We start from the raw sequence: 18,707 nt of genomic DNA, 5'->3' as shown, positions 1-18,707 counted from the left end.
GAATGCCAAAATAAAACTAGTGGTCATCTGCTTATATTAAACTCCCTTGAAAATTCTTCCAGAACAAGAGATCTCCTTTGTGATTTTAAGAAATCTGCAAACACATGCAAGGTAAATCCAAACCTCTGGTAATATCCTAATCAATCTCTATCAACCTACTAACCTTTAGGTACCTAACAGCTACTCTGGATTCCCAGGACTCAGTAGAAACACACCTCTTGCTTTGAGCCAAAATATTCCAGATCTTTGACAGAGTGAGGTCTGAATCAGAGAGGGAAAAGAGGGGGACACCTCTTTTATACAGCTAGCACCATCTAGTGACAGCTACTAAAGGGACCTCCAGTAGGCTGCAACATTAGAACCAGCAGTATCCATAACAGTCTATTTATTGTACTAAAAGAAATGAAGAAGTTTACAGAAAAGAAGTTTTTAGCTGTCTGCATTGCCCTCCTTGTATCAAAATAAGTTCTATATACAAAGCTTTATGTATGTTTCCTGGAGTCATAAGGTTAAATTGCGACCAATGAAGCCTCTCCACAAACACACAACTGTTGCATGCTTCCACTGTTGGCAGGCAGGTCAAAATTGCAATGCAGATTGCTCACATATTGAGCAGTGAAATCAGTCCTGGAGGCATTGATAGGTATGTGTAAATGTACAGCACAAAGGAAAATCTGAAACAGAGCCATGGGAAAACCTGAGGCACAAACACTACGACATACAAATCTAAGATTCACGCAAGTCCATGAATGTGTACAAAACAGTATTCCTTCAGTGGGACATAGCTGTGTCCTTTTAGGCTGCTGTACTCTCATGAATCAGTTAAAAGGCATGTTTAAATGACCACACATGATTTCCCATTCTCAGTGAAGAGTATCTCAATATCTCTTTTATCAAGGAGAAATAGTGAAACATGGTGACACATAAAAACCTATCAGCATCATACTCTTAACTGTAGCCTTTAAAATTATATAGATGTTCAGTTATTAATTTTCTTGTCAAGTTCCTTGTTTTCTCTTTGCAGTATTGGCCTGAATACTCCTTACCATACTTATGCACTACATAAGTTTGGTTTTATTTCTTCTTACTCTACCACCTTTCAGACAAATTCATTGTTTAGGACAAAACAGATCCATCCAGATAATAGAGACTGCCCACATCTTTAAAATGGGTCAGATCTTCAGATTGGGATAACTGGCATAATATGCCCCATATGAGATTCTGACTTCATGTTCCTTGATTTGAGAATAAAGCATTCACTATGAAGAGATCATCACCTTCTCCATGAGATGTTTTTTATGTAGGTTCAAAAAAAAAATTGAAATTTATTTCAATCCTCTTTTGAAATTGTTATATTTAGTAAGTATATTCTTTTGAATAAGAGCCTGACCTCAGGACGTATGTGTTCAAGCAGCCCCAGAAACTTTAAGATTAACATTACAGCCCATAATCTGGTCTGCTGACATGTTATGATACACAAGGGATCTAGCCCAATACCCTCAGTATGACTCATTTCAAAAGAATGTTCATCCATTCCTAATGAAGATTTTTGCATAATTCATCTAAATTTTGCATATTATGGAATGACGTGTCCATCCAGAACAGCATCCTTTATACACAGACATACCAAAATAACCCTTTATGCAAAAATAACACATTTCCTGTCTTAAAAAGAGACTTGGAGTGAGGGGGTACCTTCCTTTTTTCTTTTTCTTTTTTTTTTTTAAGTTTATAATTGTAATTCCAAATTTGTGGCCTTACCAAAATGAGAACTATGACTCATGTCCTACCAGGACTTTATAAGTACATGCAGAGGTGATTTTGAAGGCAAAATATTGAGAGATGAGAGTCCAGTTGTAATGCTCTCTTATGTTGCAGTTGTTCCTTGTCATGCATCTGCATCACACCATGCATTGTGCATGAGCAGTACTGTTGTTCCTTTGGCAGCAGAAAAATTACCCCTTGGCACTAAGCTTTTAAACCAACTGTCAAAAAAAAACAAAAAAAAATCAAACCCAATGGAAAAACAAACCCTGTTTGACACTGGACCAGAATAAATTCATTTGCTATTGATTTCTTTATTCAAAGACTTGATCATCCTTATTAATTTCTCATACATAAATGGGAACCAATATGCTTCTTCTGCATAAAAAAAGAAATTATACTATTAAGCAAAATCAGATAAGTGAAGCAAAAAGCTCAACCCTGCCCTTGTGCCTAACTAATTATTTTGAACAGCTCTGGTCTGCTCACCTCTGTGCTGAGTTTGTAATGTATCCCCCTTTGGTCGATTCAAGATCTCTAGCAACACCTATGGGAGACTCTTTAATTAATCCTCTGTTACTGTTGTAATTGCATTATCCTGAGGGAAAGCCTGACTAGCCAGGAATATTATTTTAAATGTATACTGTAAACAACATATGTCCTCAGGAGAGTTCAGTTAATACAACCATTTTGACCCTTTCACTGCTGGATGCTTAACAGTTTATTTTCATTAGCACTCAAAAAGTGGGTTTTCTTTTTCATGTGGAGTTATTTTGGACTCCAGTGGACTTCATGCCTAAAAACAATGTAGTGCAGTTACGTATCTCCCCACCAAATAAAATAACTGCTTTCAAGCTGCTTAAAATATTTCCAACTAAATGAAGAAGGCATTGACATTTTGCTCTGTTCAGTCTACTGTCTCATTATGAAACCCAGCCCTTTGTAAAAACAGGTTTCTCTAACAGCGGCAAAACCACTGCCTCTCCTATACCTTCATATATGTTCCAAAGCAGTACAATATAGCCCAACAGGATCTCCTTGTTCTCCTCATTTCTCTTACACGTTTGATATAAAGGCAGGATTACACGTGCTTTGGAATGAGAGGGTGGGAGCCTGGAGTGCTGCTCCCAGCCTCTCAGTTCTTTCATGAATTTTGCCAGTTGTGAGAAGTCAGTAAGATTTCACACATCTGGCTCTAAATATTTTGATTTCTAAATATATGAAGATTTTTTTAAATATATCAAACTTTGACTAAAAATATGGAGAAATTCTTCTTCTTCTTTACAAGCTTCCTTTTCATAATATTTCTGTCATCCAAAATGAGACCTGTAACTTCTTTCAATTTCATTTACTCAGGGCAGAAACTGGCAGAGTATTGCCCACCATTTCACCAGCACTTTGGGAGGCTATATTCAAATCTGTGAAGTGTCAGAGACTCCTGTGGAAAGTGTTATATAAGTGTAATGTATTTTTAGCAAGGACATGAACAAAAAAGATCTGAGGCTCTTTTTGTGTGTCTGTTTGTGCTTTGTTTATTTTCCTTGTTGCTGTTACAATGTCTTGACCATTTTTTTTTTAAGCCACCTGTTTTACTTCACTCATCCGCAGGTGTCAGGTATGATGTGCAGTGTAATCAGATCAGTATATTGGTTCTGAGATTATGGAAGGTGTTTTGAAATTTTTTAGAGCCTTCACATATTTTAGGCACTGCCCCCTGATGTCTCTAAAGTATGGGTAGATTTGCTTTGCTTCTGATTTCAAAGAATCATACGACAGCCACAGCTGGTGACTGGATTGTGCACATTTCTCCTAAATATTTTTCTTTCTTGTCTGTGAGCCAGCTACCATATAAACAGCAGCTCTCCTATGCAACCATTGGACCAGCTCAGTTAATGCTCTTTTGCATTTTGAAATCTCAACCCTGTCTCAAGACCTGAAGAGATTCTTAGTATTGTGTATTTGAACAAATGCTCAAGCGAACCTCTTCTCTTGCTTGTTTAGAGTGAATATCATTGTAGGACAAACACATTGAAGTAAGTCTCACTGGGCCAGTTTAGAAAATTAAACATTGATTGGATTGCACACAGAAAAGCATGAGGAACACATACACCTAGAGACAAACAAAAGTGGCACAAACTCATGACATAGAATGCGTGGGTTAAATGCTCTTAGGCTCAACAGGAGTAATTTGAGCCTTTCCTCATGACTCTTCCACCACACATCTTACAGGACCAAGGAAAGCTATGTCAAAAAAACAACTTCAATTACTTGTACAATGCCAGAAAGACAACGAAAAGTCCTGAAGTTTTTGTAGTGAAATCGTGTTTTCCACAGTGTGAGAATAAAAGATCATGATGACAAATAAACCACAAAGGATTAGGCCATAATGTATGAAAAACCATTTTAAAAACAGGAAAAATTTCCCTAGTTTTATTAGAAGGTTCAATGGTAATTATTTTATAAGTGGTGGAAGCAAGCAGTACATTTCCTAATCTAACAGTCCTGAGAATATAGTGTGCGTATCTCTTCTGGAAAATTTATTAAGCATTAGGAGGGGAGAAGCAGAGAGAGAGTGAGAAAGAGACCAAATTGAATCTCTCTGTTCTTGCCAGCTTTTGCTGCTGTGGTGAATTATCACAAACTTCATAAACGTAAGTAAAATGGGATCCTTAAGTCTCAGTCACTTTATTTCTGCAGAATGTAACCATATTCCAATTTGCACTTGAATTAATGGGAGACTATGTAGCTTTGAAAGTCTTAAAGTGCATGTCACACCTACTATAACACATTTTATTAATCAGTGACTTACATTAAGAAAGACCATCTAGCCCAGCTTTCTGAAACTCTTTCAGAAGAATAAAAAAGGAAGAACCCCACCCCCCCACACACCCCCCAAATAACTCAGCCTTATTTGTTCTTTACATACAGTAGCTCAACAATATCACAAAGTAGTTCTGCTAAGCAAACACATCAGGAATGTGCTATGTTGAACATTCAGCTTTACTTAAATGAGCTTCACCAATAGTTAATGTTAGATATTTTTTTAAAGATCACTAGATGTTAGTCTTTTGCTATCAAGGGCTTATTTTCTTCTTCTGCTTTTTTCTATACATCATTCCTCATGCCCAAGCTCCATCTGAGCAAACATACCCTATCTCCCTTTGATGTTGTCAAATATTAGGATTGGCTTTTGACAATGTTGATACAATGCTGTTAGTCAATATTCATAGGTGTAACATGAAATGCTTGAGAAGCCCCTGATACATTAGAGGAGCACCACTGATACATAATGTGTGCCAATGGAAACAAAATAGATAGGTTTTTCACATAAAACTCAGAGCAATCCAGGCATCATCACTTTGGGTGCCCTGCTGATGGTATATTTTCATGAAGTAGAGAAACATAAACAGTTTCCTCTCATTCTTTCCATCTGAATGCTTGAAAGAGCAGGACTTGTAATTTCTATGCACGTAATAGCAATAGTATTAATAACTTCTGTGAGCATATATTATCCATATTCATTATAACAAATATAGACTAGAAAAACTATAAATAGAAACTGCTGCTTTGCTGGAGTGGAGTGGGAATATTGGATCTACATAAGGAAAAGAGCAATATAAAAGGATTTGAATTGGCAATGAGTCCAAGTCTGGGAATATTTATACGCATGAGCTTTGTCTGATAATATTTATGTACATGAGACACGGCAGCCCACAGAACTCTTCAGAAACTTTAGCGAGCCATTTGACACCAGATCCAAATGAAAAATAAATATTTGTCCTATTACCTGGATTCCATTTATAGTTTTCTCATTTTCCAAGACACAGCAGTATCATTCTTTGCAAAATGATTCGATGGTTTCTGTTTGAAAGTTTGCACACAACTGTCAGGTTAAATTCTGCCCTCCCAAGTACATGACGGGCAAGGACTCATAGGTGGTAGCCCATAGAAATTAGAGCTGGAAAAGAGTCAATACCAGAAGAGTATTTTTCAGTGCTGTACCTTGGAGTGTTTTGTCCACTCCACGTTAAACTTGAAGCTAGCAGCTAGACTTCTGTTTCTTCCTTTGGGAGCAAATTTTTAAAGATTTGGACAGAGTTTTTTACCAGAGAGGTCTCCTGGTGCTAATTCTAAACCTTCCTGTTCACAGGTTCATCTCTTCTCTCCCCATACCTAAGTAGTATCAGTAAACAAAATAACATACAAAGAACCTGTCCTTCCAAAACTGTGATTTATGGCACTTTCCATGATACAATGTGACAAACAGAGACACTATAAAAAATGTAAATAGATATTTTTAATGTTGTTTATTTTTTAATATGTTCATTCTATGAGGCCTCGCACAATGTCTGTGGCTGACCTCGAATTAAGTTGTATTCTCACTCTGTGTACATTTCCCTGATACACCAAACAAGCAGAAAAACACAGAGCATGGCATTTCAGCATCTTTGTTACCTCTACATACAGCACCAAATGAACAATTTCTCCTTGCTTCTTGTGGAACATTGACAAGCTGTTGAAATCTCTTACATCAGACTTTATGGACTTTATTATACAAGGCAGTGCTTCATAAGTGCAAACCTATTGGGATGACAAAAACCCACTGAATTCTCCACTTTCCACCAAAGCTGCCAGCAATTTCCTGGTTTTGGCAGACTTACTAACAAAATTTTGTTAGCGAAGGCAGAAACTCTAAGCCTAGGTCCAGTTGCTGCCAGTCTACCACACACAGAAAACAGATTTCAACTTTCCACATCTGATCATTGTTTGAAGGGGCATTTAAAAGCTTATATTCAGGGGAATTTCCATAGTCAGAACATTTAATCCTACTGATATCCAACCCATTTTGAAAGAGAAATAGATTTATGGCAAAGTCGCTTCAAATTAAACTGATGTGTTCTTTCATTTCTTAGGTGAAAAACAAGGGCCTGATCCTAAAAGATGTCAATCATCCTCAACACCAAGGGCTGAAACACGCTGCTGAAAATACTTAGCACTTTCCAGGTTAGCACCCTTAATGCTATTAAGAATGTTTTCGCTTGCTATGCATATAGGAGTATGTATGCTTTACCCAGACTTAGACTTTCCAGTAAAATATTCACTACAGATTTACAGTGATTCATAATGAATAAATTACCCTGTTCAACTTGAATTGCAAAACTGATGTCAGAGGTTGGAGATGGGCATAGTGGCAAAACCAAAGACAGAAAAGATCTCTAAACACTGCTTCCCACCCAGGGCCCTTGCCTTTAAAATGGAAACAGTATCTTTTGCGTGGTCAGATAGTTCTTAACATGCACAGAAACATCAATGGATTATTTTTATTAAGTAACAAAAGCCAGACGACAAGAATGGAATACTAATTTCCAAGAAGAAATGTAAGAAACTTTTGGAGAGAAGTCCTGTTTGTTACATAGAAACCACTCAATAGGTTAGTTTGCTTTTATTCTGAAAAAAATTACTTCCCTTATGAAAATGATGTCTTTTGCTTTTTAATGAAATGACATATGTTTCTGGGAAGGTTCTCTAATGTAGAGGTCAGGGAATATAGCTTCTACTCTAGGTCTTCTCTGCTGGTTTTATAGACATATCATGACATTTTTTTCTAAAAGAGACCTGCCAAGTTTGGATAATTAAATATGGTTTTCCAGCCTTTTTTTCTTTTTCTTTTTTTTTTTTTTTTTTTGTGGCACAACACACGAGGCATGTATCTGCATCCATATTTAATGCACTGCTATTAATTTCACTGTGTGTAGATATAAGCTGCGATGAGAATAAGTTATGCTGCTAACTGGGTTCACAATCACTGTCATATCATAAGCACATCATGTAAAAAGATTGATAGCTAGAGATGCAAGAGAGAAAAAAAAAAAAAGCATTCCAGAATAAAAAAATAATTCTGAGGCTTCTCTGGAAACTTAAATGGAGACATATAGTGTCTGGAGAAGAACAGCCTTGAATAAAGAAATGTAAGATAAATATTTCTAATTTCATGGAAAATCTAATGTAAGGGGTTTGAGTTAGTACCTTAACATATCTGCCAAGGTTAATTTTCCTTTCTTGAATTCAGAGATGTGTTGCTGCCTAGTTATGTACCGGGACATGTAGCACCGTAAAAGTGTAAGCAACAAATAGCAGGAGTTTGAATATAAAACTCTAGTTTATTAATTACACATCTCACAAAATGTTGTGTTTGTGGGGTTTCTTTTTAATGGTAAAACAAAAGATCAAGTTCCAGTTGTTTAAGGCTCAGTGAATGAAGTCCTCAAGAGGACTTGCCAACTACTTGGCTGATGGATCACAAAAGTTTAGTTCATTTAGACCCAGGACTTGAAGGAGGATTTTTTCACAGTCTTTCTAATACACTGGAATTTGTGCTGGATTCTCTGTATCTAAAACTGCCAAATAAAACTGATCTTCCTTTTTTTTTTACCTGTTTGCAGCACACACAGAGAAATGAAAATGGAAAATAAAGACCAGGATACATATAAAACCTTAGGGTTTAGACTTTCTAAACTACTTCTATCTAAATGCAGATTTCTGGGAAAATATCCTAGAAAATTTACATCCAGCATGCAAATCTGTTCTGTATGGAGGATTTCCAGTCAGGGTTCTTTTAAATGGAGTGAGTCTTGCATCATGTTTTGTTTTGAGTCCCTAGGAGATCTGATAAATGTCCTGGTTTTCTAGTTATGCATGATTCAAGTTCTCTGTAGCCAGCATTGAGCTTCTCTGTAATAACCATGACTTGTGTTTTGGTTTAGATATAAATTAATCCCATTCTTAACATGGTGATACATTTATTTCCAGATTTACTAACACATTCAGAAGCAGAACTATCAGTCAAAGAAAAAAAAAATCAGTAAAGAAATAACCAGTAAAAATCTTTGTTGTCATAACTACATCTTCAAAGGACTTAGATGAGGTTCAGAATTTGTCCCAAGCAATTTTAGTATCTAATGTTAATGATGCAGGACTCTACTTCAGCATTATAAACTGAAGGAACCATACCAGGATACTTGGCAATTTGTGAAACTATGGGACCACATGGTTTGCTTATTTGCATTGAAATACCCACAGTGTCTTTCCCCCTCATACCTCTTACAGACTACTGCAACTACTGATAGTCCCCTTGGTGCCTTTAGCAAGTCTGACTTATATTTCCAAATTTTCCTTGCTTCTTTAGTTCTCACGTCTCATTCAAGGCAATATTTAGTAATCTAGGCAACATCACAGGCAAAAGATTCTCCTGAGTTCTACTTGTTTTAATAGCTATGATATATTTGCTGACTTTAAAAATAACTGCTGTAAACTAACCTGCTGACCTAGTGGTCTGTGTCAATGGGCCACTACATTTGTTCACATAAAAAGGCTGCTCATCTGAAAAGTGGGATGGCAACATCCAGTCTTGAGATCCCAGCTTGCCTCCTTCAATATCTTCAAGAAAAAAAAGGGGCACTGAATAAATCCTAAAACATAGGAGCCTTTGTAGATGATAGATTTATGTTATTTGAGAGGTCATGTCATTTTTCAGCTGTGGTTTGTTCGAAAGGTCATTTAACTGAACTGTCATTGAAAATAGAGTCAAAAAATGTCACTAAACTATTTTTTAAATTACCTAACTGTTTTTTAAACTACCTCACAATCTTCCTGAAATTTGGTCTAAAGAAAATTGTTAGCAGTTTACAAGTAAGTTTATTTCACTCTGTTAGAGAATGTGTGATTTACACAGTCTAAGCAAGAAGAACATGCAGCAGAAATGATGGTGGGCTAGGCTAGAGTCTACCATCAAGTTAGGGAAATCATTTCCAAACAACAGAAAAATGTTATGATTTTTAATAAAGTGCGGATAATGTGCTGAAAAAAAATTAACAAAATAAAAGCCCTGTAAAGTTGATAAAGGTTGACTCCTTAACTGTGTCTGTAACCATTAGATTTTTCCCTGATCATGCTATGACCTCCTGCTGAAGTGCTCCCAAAAGCCTGAACATCTTCACAAATTATAATTGTGAGATACACAGAATTGAACTGACTAGTGCTGACTCTGAAACACACTGAATATTAAAAAAAAAAGAAAAAAAATCACAAAAAAATCAAACGCCAAAAAAACCCAAACAAAACTCTACCAAAGCAATTTTAGTTTGACTGATTGAAAGTTCCAACCTCAAATTAAACAACACACTTAAGCCTGATTGCACTGGAATATAAACAGGTGCTCACATGGTTTTGTTCAGCTTAGGTTTAGAATAGAGTTTAATATTCTCTTCAAAGATCTCAAATAAGAACAACAATTTTACTAATTTTCTTTTATTCTCCCCTGCTTCTTTAATTAAGGATTCTGTGACTCTGAAACCAGTACAGCTTATGGTGCTGCAGTGATATAATAAGAAATCCATGCCCAATTGGACACGATAACTTGACAATTTTGCTTTGAGTGTGAAAGTGTTCATACAGCTCTACTATCTAACACCACTGACACTCGCCTATTCTATCTCACACTGCAGCTGTTTGCATGCTGTTTCTTCCCAGCTTCACTGCTGTTCTCCACTTTCTGACTAGCTAACTGGTGTTGTACTCAACTGCCACTCGAATGATTTTCCTTTCCCTCCTTTGGCAATATTGGTGGCACAACCTAGTGACTTGCTCCCAGTTTCAAATTTTGTATGTAAGCCTGAAGAATTCCAGTCTATCAGTCACTAAATGAAACTAATAGTAAGTTCTACTCCTGACACCCTGTACAACTGATTCCAAAGCTGAAGGGAGCAATGTGATGTAATTGAGGACCTCATTTGTCCCTCACTGTTTAATGAATGCGTCTGATCTTATACCAGCTCCAAATGACTGGGCAGAGAAACAGTATGGACACCTTGAAAACTGAATATTTTCACTTCAGAGCACTGTGACCATTTTTTACACTAAATGCATGAAGCTGCTCTATAATTATGTGACACAGCATTCACTACCTGCACAGGTTATATTTATTCTGTTTCTGAAAACTGAAAATCAGGAAAATATATTTTGTTTCCCGTTTGGATCTTCTTCAATGTGTACAAGAATTTTTTAATGACACTCACCTACTGTCCTCCTTTAATGTTTCCACCTCCACTCCATTTCCACACAACACATGCATATGTACACACATACACACACTTTGCAGCCCTTAGACTCCACAATAAGACTTGATTTTACTTACAGAGGATACTCTGCCATGACTGTCACCAAAGTTATATAATTGGATGGAAACACTAAAATGACAGATTGCTTGTTCTAAATAACTGGATAGACAGGGTAGCAAACAGTGGGTTATGAAAAATATTCCTCAAAGGATGTCAAACTTCAATAACTCACATAACAAAAATACACTGATATCTGTCCTCCTGAAACAATGGAATATTAAGATTGAATTATAATTCTCTACATCAATTTTAAAGTCTTCTTGAAGAAGTAGGAAGAGAACAGCCTGAGTCGTTGTTGAACTTCTATGGAAAAAACAAACAAACAAACAAACACCAAAACGCTCAAATGTGTGTTTAGGATAGAAAGTTTTTGACCTTTGAACAATGTGAAAATATCAAGCTCAATACTATTAATTAGTTTTCAGTCAGCAGAGTACACAGTGACCCCAACTAAAATACAACTCTGGTGTGAGAGGTGCTACTCACATACTTTGCAAAAGGTAGTCCTCTCTTGCCAGAGATTTTATCTCTCAGACTTTTATCGGAGTCAAAGGAAAATAAGTGTTTCATTTCATTTGAGTGTAGTTGCAAAAGATCTTGGGATAAAAGCCAGTTTTCCACTTGCCTTATCAGGTAAATCACACTCACTAGCTGTCACTGGTCATTTATTTTTGTAGATCCTAGAAATTAGGACTTGTACAATACCCACCAGGATAAAAGCTAGCATAACTGAAAGGAGTAAGGTATTTTCATCACCCAGTTTTGCTGCACATATTTTAGAAACTAGCCCCACAGATCAGCATCTTCAGTGACATCCTTCCAAGTACTGTAGAAAAATCTGGAAGCAAACTTCACAGAGGCTGGTCTGTAGAACTGTTTGTAGGAGCATGACCAATTGTCCGGTTTTTGACAACTCTTTGTGGCCCTGGAGACATCTATCTTCTTCAGCTGGAAGCTTTTCTCCCTTCATGATTGCTCCATCACAAATTAGCAGGTGTCCCCACTTACACATACATAAATTGAGAGTCACTTTATTGAAATCCATACTCAAGAGTTAGAAGATGTGAAATCTGAATTAAGATTTTTTTTTTCTGTGATTTCTCTGTGAATTTACCTGGATCAAAAGCCCCAAGAGAACCGAATCCCAGAAGAGTCACAGAAAGGCTACAGCCCAGCGACAAGAGCACATGAGAAGAAAGAGGCCCTTTAACCCTCTCTGAGCCAAGGAAAAGATCCAGACCATGAGCTGGGCATGAGAGGACCAAACCTACTATCTGCTAGCTTATAGTACTGTTCTTCTTTCTACCTGGAAAATTCTTGACTTTCCAAAGTTTGATTTCAAAGATACACTGTACCTTATATACAAGTTATAGACATAAAAAAAAAAAAAAAAAAAAAAAGAGCTGTGATGCTATATGTAACCCAAAGTAACAGCAACTTCTTGTGGACACAAATATTAGAAAGGCCTCTAGAAAACATTTTACCAGAGAACATCATTTAGGTGACGACAGAGCAAGATCATCATAATCTTCCTGTATCTAAAACCAATGAATCTCTTAGCTTTATTCTATTTGTTATTTGTTGTTTGGAGATCCTAGTAAAGGATTTCATTAAGGGAAGTAAATAATTCCGTTGTACCTTGCTACAGATAGAATGATAAAATTATTGTGGTTGGAAAAGGCCTCTAAGATCATTGAGTCCAACAATTAACGTAAGACTACTATGGCCATTAAACCATATCCCAAAGTGAATAATACAGGTTATAATCACTGCAAAGCAACCTCCAGAACAGGACTGGTTTGAGACCAATAAAAACAGAAAGAAATAAATAGAGAACATGTCTTTAAGCAGAAGGTAAGTCTTCAATAGTCCGAACATGTTTAAAATGCTACTCTGTGTTTTCATGAATGATATAAGGTGGTGGTCCATATGAATTGCTCTTCCCTCTACAAATAAAGTGCAGCTTCTGCCAAGATATCATGGTAGTTTGTGTTAATTTCCAACCATAGTTGTCTCCAATAGGTTACAAAAAACATTCATGTTTAAGATATATTAATGGCACTGCGTTATCTCATAATAAAGTACTTGCAAATATGTGTCATTGCTGAACACCCACATGGCACCCTATTCTAGGGCATATGGTGCTGTATGCTTTTACTAGGCAATGAGTGGACTAATTAGACTGTGCCTTAAATAGGTATTTAGTTTTAAAGGGCTTCATGGTATTTAAGTATACATTTGGTATAGTGAACAGAAGATGCATTTTCTTAACTGGGTTTTACACTAGTAATTCATATTTTTGACTGTGTATTTTGGTAAGCAGCTCAGAAAAATGAGGTGTTAATTTTTAGAAACAATTATCATCCTGACCTTGATGATTAAGTATGATAATTAAAAGACGTTGTGAGTAATATGTTTTATATCATAAACATTCCTTTCTGATTTACTTACTGGGAAAAAAAAGGCATTTCAGAAAAGGAATGAGTATTTTTTTAACATGATTAGCAAGCCATCTGTTGACATTTCAGTACAGTCTCTTATGAAAGTCCCTAGCTTACTGCTTCAATTTTAACATAGGAAGAACCCAAAATAGTAATGCCTTTTGCAGTTAAATCAGAATAAGGTGATTTAGAAAGGGCAGATTTGAGAGAATAATAAAATACATCATTCCTCGAGCTCTGCAAAACTTTCATAATGAAGCCTGAAGGCAAGAGGAAGTCACCCCATTTGGGGTGTTCTTTTGGGGTTTTGTACTGGAAACTGGTTCAGATTCTTTAAAAATAAATAAATAGATTTAAAAAAATTAGTTGATGCTGGCAGACTTTTCAGCTAACCTCTACAAAGTTTCAAGACATCTTTGCTAAGTTCCAAAGTTTCAGTCTAGGAGATATTTGAATTAAACCTATATGAGTGTAGAGTTTGCCTTCCTAAAGAAGAAGCTATATGACTCAGATTTGTATTATATTTTCTTCCCTTCAGTATCCATCATGATGAAGGGCAGACAAAGGTGCTTTGAACAAAGAGATACTTTCTGCTTCTCTTTGAAAGTAGGACAAGCTATCTCATTCAATGCATGCTGAAAGTGTCCTCATGAAGCACTCACACAATAGCTAGATAGTGATTCAGACTCACTTAGCACACACAGACTTCTCCCTAAACACATGCTGAAGATGAATGAAAAAAGGCTGAAGTCAGTACATTCTTACTCATCTCATAATTGCACATCAGTAATGTCTCAGCCAAATGAATAGTAAATTCTTCAAGCCTGATTCACCACTGTGATAGCTCACTTGTGGAAATATGGACTGCCCCTATCAAATCCCTGTCAAAGACAGAGGATTCTGATGAGTTTTACTTTGAGATTTGTGGTTTATTTGAACCTGGAACTCCAAAAGAATATCAAGCAGAAGAGTTGTGTGCTATGTCCCACATTCTACCCAACTCTGCACAATTCTGCAGTTTTATAGGTCCAGCATTCAGCATTAGGGAATAAATATTAGAAAATCAGGTAGAACTGATTGATGTGAAATCTAAGTCTGGTGCACCTAACAGCAGGTCTCAGAAGCAAAAGATTTTCCAAGGACCCACAAGAAAACAACAAGCACAGGAGTAATATTCATTTTCATGGATTTCAAGCTCAACCCTCAAACAACCCTGATTCCCTTTAACTTTAAATAAATGTTTTTGTGGTGTTTTTGTTTGTTTTTTTTTTTTTTTAAAGGGGGGAGGTGCACTAGAAAAACCTACTTGCATCTCTTAAGTATTCAGTAGTCTAAATATATTTCTCATCACCCTTTCTGATTTCCTGATATAGTGCATGCACAATTTGTCTTCTCCTAGCCACTCCCAATCTCCCATCATCGACTCCTATTTCCTATTTATAGTAAATTATTCAGGAAGGGAAAGGAAAAGGCAGTAACAAGCTGGATCATACCTGGGAAAGGAAAACAAAAAGTGGAACTGGTGGTATTTTTTCTTATTATTTACTCATCTCAATTTTTCTCATAAACATCAGTTAATGAGAGCTTTACAAAGACACCATTGACTTCCCTATTTTCTGTGAGACTTTTGCAGACAGAGAATAGCTCCAGGGCTATTATAATCTCCTCAAGCCACTCAATTAGCATTCGACCCTTTGTGAGAAGCCTCTACATTCAATTTTCAGTCACCTGGGCCTGTCAGACATCTGCGAATGATGAATATTTGCTTGTTCTCACAATACAAGGGTCCTGAACAAGTGGACAACATATGTACCATAGTGTCCTGGCTAAACACAGCATTTCCTTGCTAATTATTAAAGAAGCAGAAGCTTCTTTCTCTCTCCCACCCAGTTCCTCCCTCTGCCTCTCTCACTTTCTTTATTTCTTTGTTCTGAGCAGCAGCTTCAGCAATGGAAGAACGGCAGTTTAGACACCCCAGTGTCTTGCTTGATTGAAGTGGGTTGAGTAAAATATCCTTCCGTTCTTTTATATTTACAAACCAGAACAGCTGAACTCTACATCAAAGAGCAGCCAAAGCATTTCTTCTGTCATTTCACAGGCACTGTATCTCACCAATGTCTGCTTGTATAAAATAACAAATTAAGATTGCATTGGACTCCTCTAAAATACTGATACATCTACTTCTGGCTTCAGCCTCTTTAGATCAAATCATCTTCATCTAATCAATTCTGTGGTTTGTCTTTTTTATTTGCCCTTTTTTAATTATTATTTATTTATATATATATATCTTAAACTAATTAAGTTTGATTTATTTCTGGTCACTTTTGTAATTGAATGTACCCAAGTAGAAAGGCATTTTTAAAGATGTTAGACAGACTAGGGCAAAAAGGATAAAAGGACTTTGACCCAAGGCATCGTTTAAGTCACATCCCACTTTTCTTCTGTGCTCTTACAGGCAAGAAATATATCCTAAAATATAAAATGAGGTAGACAATAAAGGCTCATTTACAACCCCCAATGCACAATCAACAGAAGAACAAACTTGCCTTTCTTCCCATGTGTGGTTTACTCCCATCATGACAATTTGCAGAATGGCAGTAAGGGGTGAAATCTGTCACTGTCTTGGAGGAATGGTGAAAAGCCAGGCAAAAGGCAGGCAGTGAAAGAGCTCTAGGTCCACCCTCCCACCTAACCCCTCTGCTCCTAAATCAAAAGCCAGACTATGGAGCATTAATCTGCTTGCCACAATTTACCTCCCTGCTGGGATCAGATTGCTGTGCAATCCTATCCAGCTTCCATGAGAGTTGTTCAAGGTCTGCCCAGTCTCAAACTGACAGGATGGCAGCACCCACATTGTCACCCAGACAGGAATAACAGAAGTGTCAAACCTCCCTGGAGCATGGCAGGGATTCATCTGTGTGTGCTGACCTTACTTAGTTTTTAAATCAGCTCAATGTTTAAACTTTTGTAACCCATGTCTTAGCATATTCCACATGTGCACCAATGCTTCAAACCCAGAAGACTGTAAAGCCTACATTCCACTGAACTCCTTTTAATGTGGTCTTTTGGCTGGGGTCAGAAATGGAATGGCATTCCATCTAGAAAATATTTTAAATGCTTTCCATGTTCATTGTGAAAAAAAAAAAAAAAAAAGTATGTCCTCTGATTAAAAAGCCATATCAAAGATGAAAGGGTGGGTAGCACATCTTTTTCCAAAGAAAGTTTCAATTAGATTTGAAATGGTATCAATAAAAGAAAACAAATGACCCATGCACAGAGATTTTCCTCTCTGCCTGATCCCTTGCTGAGCCAATGCAGTTACACACTTTCTTTTTTTTTCCTGAAGGGTTTGTACTTATGTGTGTGTGTGTGCATGGGGCAGGGGAAGTTAAAGTGCTCAGCAGCTTAGCCAGAGACTGAACTCGTTTGAGGAATTTAATGATTGACCCTCTCTATTTAAATGAGTTTTTAAAATTATGCATCTAACTGTGGAGGTTGCGTGGAATTTTCTATTGTTAAAACAATAGCTTTCAAAAGGAAGTGTTACAGTGCCTTTCTTTGTATCAGCAAAAATATGCTGGTAGCCAGCTTCAGGCCAGCAGGGCTGGTGCAAATGACTGCAGCACAATTACCACTGCTCCCGCAAAAACACGGCAATCTGTCCCTTACCTTACAACTGACCTGCACAAACAATGGATCAATCAGAATGCAGATCCAGCTATGTACTTACTTTTCTGGCTCTCATTGCCACATGGTTCTGATCATCACAGTAGCATGAAACCTTTCCTAATCCATCTATTGTCCCTTCCCTTCCCTCATTCATGTATACAGTGATAACTGCTTGAGCCTTTCCTATTATCTTTTGCCCTTGATGCTGTCGAAGAGTTTAGAGATCTTTCAAAGGGTTGGCCTGTTGGCAGTGTCAGACTGTGGCAAGGAAATGGATGGCAACAACATACAAGAAAGGTCTGTGTTGTGGAACTTGCTCTACAATTAATTCATCTACTCTGCCTGAAAATTAACAATCCTGAATCTAGGAGCACAAGTGTTTCCAAAAATACACATGATATTAAACAGGCTGGAAAAATGTCACTAGGACCTAAACATGAAACCAAATTTTCCTTTTTGGTGTATCATACAATCCCATAAGTCCACCTTTGTTTAGAATCTTTGCCTCCTTTTTTTTTTTTTTTTTTAGATGACATTGCAGGTTATTGCTGTTTGATGCAGTTGGAGTTGGCGTTTTAAAATATTCATTTCAGATCAGAAGTGATGTATTTGCTTGAGACGTGAGTGGTTTATAACTGCCAGCATTGACTTTAAATTTAATGACACAAAGAATGTCACGTACATGTGACACAGTCATCATTCCCTTCGTTGTAATGCAACTTTGTGGCACAGACGACATCATTTGTATGCGAGTTTCCATGCAAATAATGTCATTTGAATCCTTTTAACAGGAGATAATGACACAAAATTCCAGGAGAACAGGGAACAGGCCATGAAATAAGGACTTTCAAGTGACAAATGGTAAGTTACCTTCCTTATTTACATTTCTCTAATTTTTCTCCTTTTTCTTATTGCTCGAGGCCAGTTGTACCCAAAGGAATGGCCAGATGGGGAATTAGAGCTACAAACACCTTCATGTCCCCACTAATACATAGTCTGGATAGAGGGGCACTCCCACTGGGCTGCATTCAAAAGTTCCTCTGATAGTTTTATTCCATTCAAAGTTTTTTTTTTAAAAAAAAAAACTATTAAAAAAAACTTTTCACCTTTCACAACAGAAATGTCACCACCCTTTACCAATACATTCTCAACATACAGAGCCACAATCTCAGCCTACCTGGTAGAGAAAATAAATACCTCAACATGTGATAGTCTTCAACATGTGATAGTCCTCACCTCTTTGCCCTGTCTTTATGTCATGAAGCACAGACAGATTTCTTGGGCTCCACTAACATCCTGTCCCACACAGTATCTCATAATGTTTCCCACAGAGTAGTTCATGCCCACCCTGGCTCTGTTTTGTACAGCAATACCCCTGCTATGGTGAACCGAAGGCTTAGTTTCTCCATATGAGTCCTTCCTGCTCACCTTGCAAAGCTACCCGCAACCCTATGGCTCCAAGGAGGTCACATATCAATAAATAACTGCAGTGTCCTGAACAGAGAAGATCTCTCTTTACCATTGTATGTTTAGGACTGATGGAAAGACAGCACCTTTCAGTAGGCGGCTTGCACTTAGTCCTTTTTTATTGATTCTAGCGTGTGTCTGTATTTCTGAGTTAACTGAAGTGCATCATTAACTCAATGGAAAAAATAAC

This window comes from Indicator indicator, chromosome 4 (assembly GCF_027791375.1).
Source record: "Indicator indicator isolate 239-I01 chromosome 4, UM_Iind_1.1, whole genome shotgun sequence".
NCBI lineage: Eukaryota > Metazoa > Chordata > Aves > Piciformes > Indicatoridae > Indicator > Indicator indicator.
Note: the sequence above shows the minus strand (reverse complement) of the source record.